The sequence below is a fragment of the Octopus sinensis genome, linkage group LG25 (assembly GCF_006345805.1).
Source record: "Octopus sinensis linkage group LG25, ASM634580v1, whole genome shotgun sequence".
Taxonomy (NCBI): Eukaryota; Metazoa; Mollusca; class Cephalopoda; order Octopoda; family Octopodidae; genus Octopus; species Octopus sinensis.
This window is the reverse complement of record NC_043021.1, coordinates 23,645,277-23,661,293: the sequence shown is the minus strand read 5'-3', so window position 1 is coordinate 23,661,293 and position 16,017 is coordinate 23,645,277.

The window sequence follows — 16,017 nt, the reverse complement described above, 5'->3', positions numbered from 1 at the left end:
GAAGTTTGGGTCTTCGCTTCTATATGCTACATAGTTTTGTTGCCTTAGCTATGAAATAATGGTTTATTCAAAGTAGTCGCCCTCACTTTCCACCACGGCCTCAAGACGACTCCAAAGCCTAGCGCATGCGTCAACTCACTGAGTCTGTGGGAAGATCTTCAAGCACTTTCTTGAACTTGGTCACTAGCTCGGCCATGGTGCTACAGGCGGTGCAGATGGTATCTTTCTCAACCGCTCCCCACACATAATAATCCATGGTATTAAAATTGAGGGAATTAGAAGTCCAGAAATTGGGTCTGGTGAAGTCGTAAAGTTGTAAAGATTCTCCGATTTCAGACTTTCCGGAGGTGTGGCAAGGAATCGAATTCTGTGGGCCACACATATGGCATTTCAGTAGAACCCTCCCCAGACTGATTTTCAACCACAGTTTCCAGCAGCTTCATATAACCGTCTGAATTGAGCCTAAGGCCCTGTTCTGGCGTGCTGGCGCAGTTAGAACGCTTGTTGTGTCGTCCACGTCTTTGTATCTCCGTTGCAGTTGTCCGTCACTTCTTTCAGCCTTTATAATGTTCACAGAGCATTGAGCAGAAGTCATGATGTCAGTATTCTGACACCCGGCACGAGTCGTCAATATACAGGGAACTCTTCTCTAATGTTCAAATGGCTTCCAGTCCTCCATATCAGTAAACTTTTTCTCAACATGCTCACCAACGTCGTTGACTGTTCACTACTACATTAAGTTGTTCATCGAAAACAGAAGACATAAAAATTGTCAAATTTACCCCGAACACCCTATATGTTTGATCAGCGCCGCTTTAGAAGTAACCTCTAATACAACAATAACAACAAGAACAACATCCTACTTTTTTTCTTTTCTCCATTTTTCAGCTGTCACTAAGGAATGCCTGCAATACAGTAAGGATTTGGACTGCAGGTTCTATGATTGTTTACACAAAAGATTTCCCTGTGGTGGACCCAAGAAGAAGAATAGGCCCCGTACTCACTGTGTGACAGCCAAGGAAAGAGCAAATAAATTGACTGATGTGGTAGGTCAAGCGTCTGATTAGAAACGCGCCTGAGAAATAGTAAGAAACAAAAGAGTGAGAGAGAGAGAGAGAGAGAGAAAGAGAGAGAGAGAGAGAGGGAGAGAAAGAGAGAGAGAGAGAGCATGAAGAGAAAGTTAAGAGGAAGGAGGATGTCATGTTTTATTATCATTATTATATCTTAAGGTAGCGAGCTGGCAGAATCGTTTGCACGCCGGACGAAATGCTTAGCCGTATTTCGTCTGCCGCTACATTCTGTAGTGCAATTTTCTGTATGTTATATGTTTTTGTATGTCCTGGTGGTTTTGTTATGTATTTGTCTGAATATGTTTTTATCATGCCTAATGCACCTACTATGATAGAAATTGTTTCTGTATTTAGATTCCACATTCTGGTTATCTCTATTTCCAGGTCTTTGTATTTTGAGAGTTTCTCCATTTCTTTTAGAGACACGTTGTCATCTGCCGGTATTGATACATCAATTAGAAAGCATTTTTTTCTTCATGATCTTTGAAAACTATATCTGGTCTGTTGGCCTTAATTTCTCTATCTGTGTGTATCGGCATATCTCAGAGTATGGTTGCTTTCTCGTTTTCTGTGACCTTTTCTGGTGTGTGCCTATACCATCATTTTTCTGTTGTTATTCCATAATGTTGGCATAGATTCCAGTGTATGTAGGTTCCAACTCTGTCATGTATGTGAATATATTCCTTCTTAGCCAGGACTGGGCAGCCAGAGATAATATGATTTATTGTTTCTTGTCCATCTCCACATATTCTGCAGTTACTTGTAATATTTCTTTTCATTACATGTTTTTGGTAATTTCTGGTGGGGAGGCTTTGGTCTTGTGCTGCAATTAAAAATCCCTCTATCTCTGCTTTGAGTCCTGAGCTTCTCAACCATTGCTGGGATTTTTCTTTGTCTATTTCGTTTGTGTTTAGTTTAGTCCAGTATTTACCATGAACGGGCTTTTCTTGCGATCGTCTTATCATGGTTCGTTGTTGTTCTATTTTTAGTATAGATTTCATTTGTTTTATAGCTTTCGTTGTTTCTATTTCTTCTTCTTTTTCTTCTTCTTCTTCTTCTTCTTCTTCTTCTCCTTCTCCTTCTTCTTCTTCTTCTTCTTCTTCTCTTCTTCTTCTTCTTCTTCTTCTTCTTCATATTTATTAGGTGGTATGATTTCTTGTTTGTATTTGTCAGCTTCCTTAAATACTGAGAACAGTTTTTCGTTTTGCTCGTGTTTTGCCGCTATTTGTATCAGTTTTCCTTCCTTCTGAAGTAGATATTTTTGCAGTCCTATGGTGGTTATTTTATAGTAGTTTTCCAGCTGCATAAAGCCTCTACCACCTTCTATACGTTGTATATATAGTCTTTCTATGTCAGATTTTGGGTGATGCATCCTAGATCCTATCATTATTTTTCTTGTTTTCCAATCTATTTTGGTCAGTTCATTTAGTGTCCAGTTAAGGTTATTGTAGCTGTAACTTATAACTGGGACAGCTAAAGTTTTAATACCTATTATCTTGTTTTTAATATTGAGCTCTGTTTTTAGTATTGATCTAACTCGTCTATAATATTCTTTTTTTATTTTCTCTTTCATTTGTGTGTGTTGTGTCTTATCTATTTCATGGATTCCTAAGTATTTGTAAGTTTGGCTTTGGTCTAACTTTTGTATTTCATTGGTTTTATCTAGTGCGATGTTGCTACTCTGAACTAGTTTTCCTCTTTTCATGTTTACTTTGGCGCATTTTTCTAATCCAAATTTCATATCTATTTTTTTGGTAAATCCATGAACCGTCTTTAATAGTGTTTCCAGTTGTTTGTCATTTGCAGCGTATAGTTTTAGGTCATCCATATATAAAAGGTGACTGATCGTTTTGCCGTAATATTTATATCCGCATCCAGTTCTATTTAGCATATCCGATAGAGGTGACAGTGCCAAGCAGAAAAGGAGTGGAGAGAGCGTGTCTCCCTGGAATATTCCTCTTCTAATGGGGATGGCTTTGGTTTTCATGAGTCCCTCTTTTGTTTGGAGCTGTAGCACTGTTTGCCATTTATTCATAGAGTGCCCTATGAATTTTATAATTGTTGGAGCTACTTTGTTAATGGCTAGTGTTTCGAGGATCCATGTGTGGGGGATGCTATCAAACGCCTTTTTGTAGTCGATCGAGGCCATACTGAGGCCTTTCTTCTTTCTGTGGCTGTCTTCAATTATGGCTTTATTAATCATTAGTTGATCTTTACAGCCATATGAGCCTTTGCGGCATCCTTTCTGCTCTTCTGGAAACAGGTTGTTTTCGTCCAGGTGCTTGTTCAACCTTTGCGATATCACTGCAGTAAATGCCTTGTACATTGTAGGGAGACAGGTTATTGGTCTGTAGTTTTCTGGTTTTGCTGTCTCATTTGATTTGGGAATTAAGATGGTTTTCCCCTTCGTGAGCCATTCAGGCATTGTCTCTGGCTCTGCTAGTATGTTGTTAAAGTTTTCAGCCAGCTTTTTGTGCATTCCTGTTAGATATTTCAACCAGAAGTTGGGGATCTTGTCATGCCCAGGTGCCTTCCAGTTGCTTAGTCTTTGCAGTGCCTGGGTGACCTCTTCAGTTGTTATGGGGGTCCAAAGTTGCTCAGATGCTGAGTTTGTTGTTTTAATACTCCTTTTTTTTGGTTGTTCGTTCGCCGACCATATTTCTCTCCAGAATTCTTCCACTTCTTCTGCCGTTGGTGCTGCAGTGATTTCTATTTTATTTTTGCCAAGTTCTTGGTAGAACTTTTTGTTTTGTTCAAAGAAGCGCTGGCGTTTCTCGTACCGGCGGATCCTTTGTGCTTTGGCAAGGATATCTTGCTTCAGCTATTCTTTTATCTCGAGTAAATCTTTTTCTGTGATGTTATATTTGCGGAGTATTTTTGTTTTCTTTTTGTTGCTCAGTAGCGTTGATTGTTTGCTGATTTCATTAAGAATCGACAGACCTTTTCTCATTTTTTGTATTTTGTTTTGGATGTTATTTATCCACATGGTTTGTTTGGGTGGTGGTACTCCTGTTTGGATGGGTTTGAGTGAGTATCCAGCTTCTTTTGTGGCTGCAGTGGCTGCTGCATATACTAAGTCATTTAGCTCAGTGATATCGCTTTTTGTTTCAGTGGCTATTAGTTTCGTGACGGCTAGGTTTATGCTGTTTATAATTGGTGTTGTTTCGTCTATTTTGATTTTTGGGAGGTATGGTCGGTGGTCCATTTTGAGCTCTGTGGTTTTCAGTTCTTTGATTATTTTACTTTTTATATTATCATAATCATTAGGCTCCCTTTCGTTGCGTCCAGGTTTTAGATTTGTGTCGCTTTCTTTCTTATTTATATGTTTGTTTGTCGTGTTTTGGCTTGCTGTTTCTCGTGTATTATTATGCATCCATACGGTCTGGGTTTGTTGTTTTTTGTTTACATCGTGTTTGTTGGGAATGTTACGTTTGTCTTCGTGTTTTACTGTTTCAGTGTTTATATTATTGGGCATTGTTGTGTGGCTTCTATCTACATTTTCCTGGTGTATTTTGTTCTATTAGATGTTCTATTTCTATTTCTGATATTTTTTTGCGTTGAGAATGTATCTTCGTACGTTAGCTAGTTTATTAGGGTTCATTGCCGTATCCAAGTCTATATTTATGTTATTTTCTAATATTTACGTTATTTTCTAATATTTATGTTATTTTCTAATATTCCATACATTAAGTATGTTGACAACCAATTAATCTTTAATTTAACAAATAGATGGCAACCCTAACCATTCAGGACACGGCCGTCACTGACCGAGTGTCTCTCTCTATTTTTCCTTTCATCCCTTCACTATTTTTTAACATCTATACATTATCGTATGTGAAGGCGCATAGCACAGTGGTTAGAGGGTCGGGTTCACAAGCACGAGGTAGTGAGTTCGACTCCCGGACCGAGGCGTGTGTTGTGTTCTTGTGGTGCCAAGCTGTATCGGCTTTTCCTTCGCATAACATCGGTTGCTTGCAGATGGGAGGCTGGTATCCAGAGCTGACTACTGATCTTCCATAAACAACCCTGCCCAGAACTGTGCTTCGGAGGGCAACTTTCTAACTGCAGTCCCATGGTCATTCATGACCAAAGGGGTTCTTTTTACTCTTTCTTTTTCTACGCCACATTCTTATCTTGATATTCTATTCCTTACTTCCTAATTCCGCCAGATTAGAGAGACCGCGTACTGGGATCTCTGTTATCTACTTGGCCTCCATCCCTCTCAAAATTGCTGGTCTTGTAGATAGAATTAGTATTCTCTTTCCCCAAATAAATAAATACATAAATAATCTCTAAAAGTGTCAATTTCTGTTTTCACTAACCACTGTCTAACGTTCACAGGGGAAGATCTGGATTAATAGTATCATAAAATGTTACTTGGAATCGATGACGCGCATCTACCAACGTCCGACACTCGATTGTACTCAAGTCGACGATTTGGTCATGGACACACAAAAACAATGTTACACAGCTAATGATTTCTGTAATGTTGGCTGGAAGCACCGCAATGAACTGTGGAGAATATTCAGGGAACCCATAAAGTCGTCCAAAGCACATTACTATAAAATGTAAGTATTTGTTATTTTTGTTGTTGTTGGCGGTGGTGATAGTAATAGAGGAGGTGGTGGTGGTGGTGGTGGTGGTAGTCGTGATGATGGTTGCATTGATCGAGTGAGGGACATCTTGGTGTTGTGGAGGGACATGTAATTGTTGGCGGAGACTCAGTTCAATTTTGCTCGAACATTCAGATGGACGGGTGTCGTTCTGGATATCAGGATATAACATATGTGTGGCTGTGTAGGAAGAAGCTTGCTTCCAAATCACATATTTCCGGGTTCAGTCCTACTGCATGGCACCTTGGGCAAGTGTCTTCTTCTACAACCTCGAGCCGACCAAATCCTTGAGTGGATTTGATAGGCCGAAACTGAATGAAGCCCGTCGGTTGTATGTGTGTGTGTATGTGTGTGTGTATGTGTGTGTGTGTGTGCGAGTGTATGTGTATCTGTGTGTGTGTGTGTTTCCCCTAACTGTGTTTTCCCAACCACAACGCACGACTACCGGTGTTGGTGTGTATACGTCCCCATGAATTAGTGGTTCGGCAAAATAGATAGGCTTAAGCAATGAGGACTGGTATCGATACGCTCGACTAAAATTCTTCAAGGCGGTGCCACAATATGGCCGCAGCTTAAATGAATGAAACAAGTAAAATATTGAAAATGTCTGTGTCTGGCTGAATAACATGCATTTACTACCCATTCCATCGTGGTGTGACGAACCATTGAGGGATATTCTTTGCTGTTACATGTAAAATTCCCTGCTAACCTCTCAAAGCACCACCTTTGAATATTACGATAACAACGGCATGATAAGTCTATATCTACCAAGCAAGCAAATAACCAATCAACCAAGATAAAACTATGTAACCACTTAAAGCATGATATTTGTAGTGGAGGAAGTATTTTTTCTCTGCAATATTTTCCCAGCTCCTTTTTCAGTCCTAGTGCCTATAGCTAAAGGAATATTTTCTCCAAATTTCTATGGAAATTGAGCTTTATTAAAGTGTTTTTTAAAATCTTGGGCATATGGCACAGTAGTTAAGGGCGCGGGTACTAACACCAAGATCCCGAGTTCGATCCCAAGCAGTGACCTGAATAATAATAATGATAATAATAATAATAATAATAATAATAATAATAATAATAATAAAAGAAGGGCTACAGCAAATATAAGAAGGGCTACAGCAAATATAAGAAGGGCTACAGCAAATATAAGAAGGGCTACAGCAAATAAAAGAAGGGCTACAGCAAATATAAGAAGGGCTACAGCAAATATAAGAAGGGCTACAGCAAATATAAGAAGGGCTACAGCAAATATAAGAAGGGCTACAGCAAATATAAGAAGGGCTACAGCAAATATAAGAAGGGCTACAGCAAATATAAGAAGGGCTACAGCAAATATAAGAAGGGCTACAGCAAATATTCTGCTCAATACCACAGATTTGCTTGTTAGTTGATTAACCGTAACCAGTTGAGCATGTCCCTTAGTGGCTGACGATACGTGCATCTCTGATCATGAGCAGGAATAGTGGGGGAGCATCATAGCCATGTGTTGAGAGGGATTCTTTGGGGTTTGAATAATTCACCTCTGGAAACATGGGTGGTTCTTTCAACATCCTTAAACAACCCTTCTTCAGGGACCTTTTGAGCGGGATGGGCTACTCAATCTGAAGAAAATTCTAACTGGGCCCCACCTGCAAGGTCATGTGCTGTTTATCTTGATATGAGATCACCATGTCGCGCACATATGGTTGTGATGCATGTGCCTGGTGTACCCTTATCAGACGGGTAGTCATGATGGGTATATTGGGCTTCGTATATTTTACCCCAGTGTCACTTTGTTGGCATGAACTGCTCTCTCACTCAATAATAATAATAATCTAATAAATCGGATATTATCATAAAAGATCAGACAAAAAGGATGTGTTTATTAATTGACGTGAGTATTCCTTGCGATCACAATATAGCGGCAAAAGTATTTGACCAGATTAATAAATATAAAGACCTGCTAATAGAAATTGAAAAAAATGTGGCATCTCAAGGCAACTACAATACCGGTGATTGTAGGATCTCTAGGAATGATAAAAAAAGTTTCTGAAACCTATTTGAAAATGATACCAGGCTTACCATACCTACAGGAAGTGTAAAACATCGTGTTTACTGGAACGGCTCATGTACTGAGAAGAGCACTATCGCTGTTAAAACAACATCCACCAATGAATTTATTTATTTATTAATTTTTAAATACATATTTTACCTGTGAATTTGAGTGTGTAATCTGGGAATGCATACAATGACCTTCTCTGCCCTAGGTGTACGGAAAACACTCGGCGAGAAACGGAAGAAAATTTGAAGAAAGAAGGAGAAATAATAATAGTAATAATAATAATAATAATAATAATAATAATAATAATAATAACAATAATCATAATAATAATAATAATATTTGTGTCATTAGTTCCTGCGAAACTGGTAAATTCAAACTGTCACAAATATAAACATCTCCGAAAAAACTGGTTGATAAAACAAAATTATTGTCCCTGGTGTGATGAATAAACAGTGTGCGGTATGGATTGTATGTTAGAAATTCCGTGTGATTATTATTCAGGTCACTGACTGCATGGAAACGAACGCTGCATCTTGGGATTAATAGCACGTGGGCATATGGCATAGTGGTTAAGAGCGCGTGCTACTAACTCCATGTTCCAGAGTTCGATTCCAATAATAATAATAATAATAATAATAATAATAATAATAATAATAATAATAATAATAATAATAATAATATTAAAGAGCGGCAGTAGCCCAACATGTGTATGTCAACAACAAAATGAAAGTGCAGTCTTCTTGCGCTTATAGAGTATCTCAACAGGCATGATGGAGCTGCACAATATATTCACTGGCAAAATTGCAAAAGCCTGAACTTGCCCCATGAAAAAAAAAAAACTGCTGGGAAGATAAACCACCCCCAGTGCTTGGAAATGATCACATCTCACTCCTCTCGAACTTCACCATTCAAACTGACAGAAAGATAGATGCGAATAGGCCAGACATCATATTGAAAGACTTCAGACAAAAAACATGCCTCCTCATTGATATGACTGTCCCAATCGATATAAACGTATCTGTCAAGACCTACCAAAAACTGAGCAAATATAAAGATCTTGAAATAGAAATCAGCAAACTGTGGAACCTGAAGACTAAAAAAATACCTGTTGTCATAGGTGCCCTGGGAATGATAGCAAAAGGGGCTGATTGCTACCTAACTCAGATACCAGGAAACCCCAAAATGGCAGAAATTAAAAAGATAGTGCTCATGGGAACTGCTCATATCCTACGCAAAATACTTTCTATGTAATTTCAAGTGTGATATGCTAATATTCCCATTGAAACTTGTGGGTACAGATTGAGAAAGTAGGCTTTTCCATGAAGGAGGTTTTGAATTGCAGTCGCAAGAGCATCGCCATTGACGCTGCATGTCTCCAGATTTTCACCAGAAGGAATCTATATTTTATAGTGAAGAAGCTTCTATGGCATCTACTGCTTTTCTTCTCATATCTCTGTATACAACTGCCTGGTTTTGGTTAAATTTTTCCTTGATTATTTTCTCACTTTCCCTTCATTGATGTTGGAGTTTCTCACTGATAGCTTTTTAGCTTCTTTTGAAGGTTGATCAGTTCAATAAAGTCAAACATTACTTCCATCTTCTTCACTTTGTGTTGGCGAGACGTATAGTGATTTGATGTACGTATGTGTGTATGTATGTATGTATGTATGTATGTATGTATGTATGTATGTATGTATGTATGTATGTATGTATGTATGTATGTATGTATGTGTTTACGGGTTGAGTTATAGATAAAATAAACACCAGCGAGGTTATGATCCACACAGAACTTGTAGGAGCTGTTTAGAGGTATTCAACGCTCTTCTGTTGGTGGCTAAAACCATGTCAATGTAGGGAATCCCTTTCGTATTCAGCGAGTATCTGAGGGTCGCAAGTGTCTCGCTTCTTAATCTATTTTCCCACCGCTTGCAGAGTTGAATTTGCCTCCTGATTCAAAGTGAAACAAAATGTGTTACTATGTGTGCGTGTGTGTGTGTGTGTGTGTGTGTGTGTGTGTGTGTGTGTGTGTGTGTGTGTGTGTGTATCTATCAGTCTGTCTGATGTCCGCCTATCTGAATGTGTTTGTCTAAGTGTTATTGACAGAGTGAGTTTGTCTGAGTATGTGTAGTTGATTAAGCCACCAATATATTTTTTATACTGCAGGTTGTGGATAAATCTTGGCATGATGTCTGAAAAATGCAAAACGCCATCTGCTGACCAGTTAGGACCATGGATCAAAGCCCACTACAACGGTGACAAAAGGAATTTACCTTAATGTACCTAGTTACTGAGAAGAATTGAAGATTTACTGGCTTGTCGGACTCTGGACTTGGTTACTTGGCTACCAATGATGATGAGGATGAAAATAATAATAATAATAATAATAATAATAATAATAATAATAATAATAATAATAATAATAATAATAAAAATAATAATAATAATAAATGGGGACTGTTTCATTAGTGCCGTATGTACTTGTAATCATGTACATGTATACACAAACAATACTAGCTTCCATATAGTTATACCTCCTATATTATTTATACATACATACAGGCATATATGCATATATATACATACATACATATATATATAAATATATATAAATATATATATATATACAAATATGTATGTATGTATTATATACATATGAGTATGTATGTATTATATACATATATATATATATAAATGTACATACATGTATATATTCATACATACATACGCTTGTAATATATATATATATATATACAAAAAGCAATAAAGATTCAAGTTAATTTAAATGAATTTACTTGAATATGGTACCTAACTTAGATGCACCAAAAAAAACTATACTGTTTTAACAATACAGTAATGTGGGGTGATTATAAGCGAGAAAGAAGCAACAAGAATGGATAGGTTTTTAGTACAATCGTTTCATACAAGGACAGGCTTTATTAAAAGTTGCAAAAATTACAGCATATAAACGTGTCCCGTACTCATCAGCTAAAATACATGTGAGTTCTCTAGACATCCTAGTGGTTGAGGCTATACTCATGAAGTAATGTAGATAATTAAGTAACATAAACAGATTTCCAAAGTTCATTAAAGTTCTTTAAAGATGATGTACAGTCTTATCACAGAATTTTAAAAAAGTTTTAATAGCATCACAGAGAAGGTGACCTGATCCATAGTGCACATATGAATTTCCAGAGATATGAGGAGGGATTACATACTCACAGACGACAAATTTATCCATTGTTAATCACAACGAGGTGGGTCTCAATTCCTGCTTATTAGCATTACAGAGAGGGTGAATTAATCCTTTGTATAGATGCACAATTTCCAATGGTGTAGATGTAAATTTCCAGAGAAATGAAGAGGAATTTCATATTCACAGGCGATAAATTTATCAATGGTTGAACACAATGAGGTAGGTATCAATTCTTGTTATATGATTAGGTATTTGCCACATTAATCACATTACTGCTATTTACAAGAGGCTGTAGCTATTTAACTTTTAAAGGCTGAAGGGCTTTCTAGAGAGGCAAAGAACAGAAAAGGGAAGGGAAGAGAAGAAAAGAGAGAAAATAAAGGAGGAGGGAGCAAAAGGGGGGGGACTAAAAGAGAAGAGAAAAGGAAAAAGAGAATAAGAAGAAGAAAAAGAAAAAAGAGAAAAGAGAAAGAAATAGGGAAAGAAGGGAAAAAAGAAAAAGAAAAAAAGAGGGTTCTAGTTATACAGAAGAATTAGTAGACGGCAAGTCTGGTTTTAATTTACAGGCATCTAGGAACTAGAGGAGAATATTATTCTTTGACCAGTAAAACAGCTAATTTATTGCTGTTGAAAGCAGCTATGAATTTAAAGAGAATCTAAAGACCGTGTTATCTCTGTTTTTTTCTTTTTCTTCTTCTTATTCTCTTTTTCCTTTTCTCTTCTCTTTTAGTCCCCCCCCTTTTGCTCCCTCCTCCTTTATTTTCTCTCTTTTCTTCTCTTCCCTTCCCTTTTCTGTTCTTTGCATCTCTAGAAAGCCCTTCAGCCTTTAAAAGTTAAATAGCTACAGCCTCTTGTAAATAGCAGTAATGTGATTAATGTGGCAAATACCTAATCATATAACAAGAATTGATACCTACCTCATTGTGTTCAACCATTGATAAATTTATCGCCTGTGAATATGAAATTCCTCTTCATTTCTCTGGAAATTTACATCTACACCATTGGAAATTGTGCATCTATACAAAGGATTAATTCACCCTCTCTGTAATGCTAATAAGCAGGAATTGAGACCCACCTCGTTGTGATTAACAATGGATAAATTTGTCGTCTGTGAGTATGTAATCCCTCCTCATATCTCTGGAAATTCATATGTGCACTATGGATTAGGTCACCTTCTCTGTGATGCTATTAAAACTTTTTTAAAATTCTGTGATAAGACTGTACATCATCTTTAAAGAACTTTAATGAACTTTGTAAATCTGTTTATGTTACTTAATTATCTACATTACTTCATGAGTATAGCCTCAACCACTAGTATGTCTAGAGAACTCACATGTATTTTAGCTGATGAGTACGGGACACGTTTATATGCTGCAATCTTTGCAACTTTTAATAAAGCCTGTCCTTGTATGAAACGATTGTACTAAAAACCTATCCATTCTTGTTGCTTCTTTCTCGCTTATATATATATATATATATATATATATATATATATATATATATATATGCATGTATGTATGCATGTATATTGGTATATCCAAGCAAGGAGGAACATGCACATATGGAAAGTATCTTAACTATCTGTAGAATAAAAAATAACCAATTAATGATTATGAGAAATAAAGTTTGATGCCACTTCTGCTAGATCATTGCTATTTTTACTGTTATTATTCTTTGTGTTTCCTTGTTTAACCCCAGGGCCTCGAAACAGTGTTAACTGACGTTTCAACCATAACCATCACGAAATGTTTTGTCTTTAAATAGATTTTCTCAAATTTAACAAATATTAGTTGATTTGTGAATTCGTCCATATTTATTTCGAAATGTTTGTTTGAATAACACAAAGAGAGGACAATCATTTGAATCAACAAAAATACTATGAACATAATGGTTAAAGCAACAATAAAATAACAACAAAAACAACTATTAGATTTTGCTGAACCGCTAAGTGACGGGCGCAGGAGTGGCTGTGTGGTAAGTAGCTTGCTTCCCATGAGTCTTTGAGACTTCCCATGAGTCTTTGTTGTCAGTGTGCGCATGCGCCATTGTGTTGTGCACTGACGCAGATGTGTTTAGCCTGCCAAAAGAAGCTGCTGCAAGGTAAGGCCCTTCTCTTGGACCCGGGGAGGTTCGTTGTCTGTGCTTATATATTTTACAAACAGGGATTCCTCACTGAATTGAGGATGCAGGTCTACTTGTGGTTCAGCAATATGCTCCATAGCAAATGAAGATTTTTCTCTCATTTTCTGGTGGGCGTATTATTCAAATACTTTGTTTCTACAACAACAACATTTACTATTATTGGAAAACTGTATTTCAAGTGTTCACATGAAGTGAAAATATTTTTCTCATTGTGAGAAATATAGTTTGGTGACTATCCTGCCACCGAAAGTTGTTCGCCGTTTTTAAATAGTGTGTATTTTACGACTACGTTGGAAAGTGTCACTCGTGCCTGCAGCCAGGTCACAATAAAAAGAACTGCTCCCAGGACCATCGTAAGGTCCTGGAACAGTCACTGGATGCCATCTCCCCTACCTGGTCAAAGGGAGAGGTGGGTGTGGCCTCCTCAACCCCCAAAAGATTAAAAAGCAAAAAGGTGGGCCACTATTGTTACCCGCCAAAGGACCCTAAGGCTTCTGGAGGTGGTGTAGAGACTCCGGACAAAGCGGAAGAGCTCCATTCTCCCGAAGTCAGGAAGAAAAGAGAAAAAGAAAGAAAAAGAACGGGTCATTGCAGGAGGGAGATGATGTGCCGTCTGCATGTCCCGAAGTTGTGCCACCCACGGTGGAAGAAACGACCGTCACCCTTAAAGATAATGTATTAATTATCTTTTTCTACAAGGGTGGGGAGGTGGAAAAAGTAGTCGAAGAACATAAGGAGACAGTAGATATGCCCTTCACACGGGACCCCGAATGGCCTCCGCAGATAGCTGTGGAGGTCATAAGGTTTCCCTTGTGGGAAAGGCTTAAAGGATATGAGGATGAGTTTCGTATATGGTGGGTTGGACATTACACGACCCAGATGTCTTTCATGAAATGGCGGGATACAGGAACTCAAGCGTCATTGATAATGATGATGAATATATCGATGAGTAGGAGGTGAAAAAGCCACGTGAGAGGGTTTGAAACCTCATCTTATTGTATTATCTGTAGTGGTTTATAACTTCAATTGTGTGCTTTTCATAAAAAAAAAAAACAGGTTAAGTAAGAGGTTTTAGTGCCTCCTTGTAAGAGGTTTGAAATCTCATATTGATTTTTAAAAAAAGAAAATATGTTTCCGAGAAAAATCCAATCGGCGGGTGTTGGGTCTCGTCTCTCATTTATTCATTTTATTTCATTTTCATTCCTTAATGAGTTTGTCCAGCCCGCAAAGCTACCCAATCTTTGTACTGTCTATATGACAAATTTTATGAAATAAAGTAGCTTGCTTACGAACCACATGGTTCCGGGTTCAGTCCCACTGCGTGGCACCTTGGGCAAGTGTCTTCTACTATAGCCTCGGGCCGACCAAAGCCTTGTGAGGTAGACGGAAACTGAAAGAAGCCCGTCGTATATATATGTGTATATGTATGTGTGTGTGTGTTTATGTGTTTTGTGTTTGTCCCCCAAACATCGCCTGACAACCGATGGTGGTGTGTTTGCATCCCCGTAACTTAGCGGTCGGTAAAAGAGACCGGTAGAATAAGTACTAGGCTTACAAAGAATAAGTCCTGGGGTGGATTTGCTCGACTAAAGGTGGTGCTCCAGCATGGCCACAGTCAAATGACTGAAACAAGTAAATGAGTAAAAAGAGTAAAAGAGTACTACAAGTATGAAAACGACAACAGCAATACTCCTTTCTACCATAGGCACAAGGTCTGGATTTTGTGGGGAGGGTCACAGGCGATCACATTAGTAACATAAATCAGGGTTTATAGATATACACAAATTAGCTAAACTTATTATATAAGTAATTAACCTATGTCTATATTTAATATTTCTCCCATCTTGGGAATTATCAATTTTTTATTATGAGATAGTAATATCTCCATAAATTCAATTGCTCATAATAAACAAACCTTATTATCTATTCGATAAGATTTAGTTTTACAAATTATCTCCCAATTTAAATTATACCTAATTCCTTTAGATTTTAATTCCCATATATATTTGCTAAGGCCAATAGAATTAATCAATGTTTTATTCTTAAATGAATGCATATGTTGAGTCAACCTTAAATTTAATTTTATTAGAAGTTGATCCCACGTAAATCGCATTTCAATTATAATTAATCCTATTAATATTATCATCAATCAAACTCACTAAACTTTTACATATTACATCATCCAAATAACATTTATTTATAAATTTACATTTTGTCTTATCTCTGCATGTACAATTAATAATATTTTGGTCTCTATTATTAATGGAATAATTCTTTAATTTGTTAATAGGCATTATTATCATAATACCTATTATTAAAACCCCTACTATTATTAATATATAGGGAATGAAAAAGAAAAACATTTACACTGTATTTCCTGTACCATGCATGGTTTCAGGCAATCTTTATATACATGTATATATATATCTTTATATATATAAATCTGAGAATGTGTGTCTGTCTGTGTGTTTCCCTATAACTTAAGAACTACACAACCAATTTCATTCAAATTTTACACATGCTCACTTAGGTTCCAGTAATTTCATGGGCAAAAAAATGTTAACTTCTTGCCTAGAGCGAGCCCATAGCAATATCATATCTTCTCAACTATTTCAGTATTACGTGTTAAAAGTGAAACAAAAATATTTCTCTATTTTATTTCAGATGCTTTCACTTTAACAATAAAAATAATAATAACAATTGAATTATATGTAGTAAGTAATAATGAAAATCAAACTAAAGTTTAATATAATCGTAACATAACAAAAGTAAAAATAGCAATTGGTATAAAATTGCATCAATGATTTGAACTAGAATAATTGGTTTCACATGAATGGGAATAAATTAAAAAATAAAATTAGCGTGCAGAAATGGAATAGTTCAGATGGATAATAAAAAATTAAATTAAAGAAAAGACTATTGTCTATAAAGTATACAATGTAGAGAAAA